The following is a 1,882-nucleotide window of genomic DNA, read 5'->3' on the forward strand; positions in this document are numbered from 1 at the left end:
AAGGCAATTCTGGGTAATAAAGACAAGGCAAGAGGCAATACAATTCCTGAGTTGAAATTATGCTAGAAGGCTACTGTGATAAAGTCAGCATGGTACTGGCATCAAAATAGACCTGAGGTCAATGGAATAGATTAGAAGACACTGAAGCCCCTACGACCACACTCAGCCACCTTATCTTTGACAAAGGGGCTAAACATACTCACTGGAAGAAAGATAGCCTCTTTAACAAATGGTGTTGGAAAAAGTGGCTCTCCACATGCTGAAAACTCAAACTTGGCCAATGTCTATCACCATGCACAAAACTAAAGTCAAAATGGATTAAAGATCTAAACATTAAAGCAGAGACACTAAATCTCCTGGAAGAGAAATTAGAAGCAACTCTTGAAGACATAGATGAAGGCAAAGAGTTCATGGAGAGAGATGAAGAAAACATTTCAAAGAATTAAAAAAAGCTGGTTCTTTGAAAGATGAAATAAATTCGATAAGCTCCTAGCTAACTTCATCAAAATGAGGAAAGAAAATATTCAAATACAAGCAAGAAGGAATGAAAAGTGTGTAATTACCACAGACCCAGTGGAAATTCAGAAGATTATCAATAGCTACTTTGAGAATCTTTACTCTCACAGAATAGAAGGCACAAAAAAATAGACAGATTCCTAGAAAGCTACAAATTGCCACAACTGAATAGACAAGATATAACCACTTTCAATAGCTCAATAATAGCTAATGAAATACGAGATGTAATTAAGAACCTACCGACAAAGAAATGTCCAGGTCCAGATGTGTTCGCAGCAGAATTCTACAAGAAATTTATAGAAGATGTAGTCACTATATTCCTCATACTCTTCCATGAAATTGAAAAGAAAGCAATGGTCCCAAAATCATTCCTGGAGCCAACTCTTATACTGCTACCAAAAGCAGGGAAAGATGCAACTAAGAAGAGAACCACAGGCGGATCTCCCTCATGAATATAGATGCCAAAATCCTCAATAAAATGCTATCAAATAGAATACAGCAAATCGTCAAGAAGATTATACACCATGACCAGGCAGCATTCATCTCAGAGATGTAAGGATGTTTCAATATTACAAAATCTATAAATGCAATACACTATATCAAAAGAGCAAAATCTAAAATCCACATGATCATCTCCATTAATGCAGAAAAGGCTTTTGACAAAGTCCAATGCTCATTCATGTTCAAAGTCCTACAGAAAATTGGAATAGATGGCCTCTACTTCAATCTGGTAAAAGCCACTTATGAAAACCCAACTGCTAACATAATCCTAAATGGGGAAAAACTGAAATCTTTTACTCTTAGATCGGGTACAAGACAAGAAAGTCCTCTATCACCACTCATGTTCAATATAGTTTTGGATACATTAGCTACAGCCATTAAACAAGAGAAAGAAATACAAGGAATAAGAATAGGTAAGGAAGAATTTAAATAATCTTTATTCACAGAAAACATGATACTTTACTTGGGAGAAAAAAAATATCTTCTAAGAAGCTAGTAGAATTAATACAGAAATTCAGTAGCATAACAGGTTGTAATGTCAATGACCAAAGTCAATAGCATTCCTCTACACAGACAACAAACGTACTTAGAGGGAAATTATAGAAAAAAATACCTTTTACAACAGCACCAAGGAAAATGAAATACCTTGGAATTATTCTAACTAAGGAAGTCAAAGATCTTTTCCAGTACTCTTAAAAAGGAGATTGTAGAGGATTATGGAAAATGGAATATTATTCCTTGCTCCTGGATAGGAAGAACCAACATTGTGAAGATGGCCATACTCCCAAAGTTGCTGTACAGATTTAATGCAATCCCTATCAGACTACCACCGACATATCTCACAGACATAGAGAAGTCATTCCTA

This window comes from Octodon degus, unplaced genomic scaffold, assembly GCF_000260255.1.
Source record: "Octodon degus isolate 3935 unplaced genomic scaffold, OctDeg1.0 scaffold00287, whole genome shotgun sequence".
NCBI lineage: Eukaryota > Metazoa > Chordata > Mammalia > Rodentia > Octodontidae > Octodon > Octodon degus.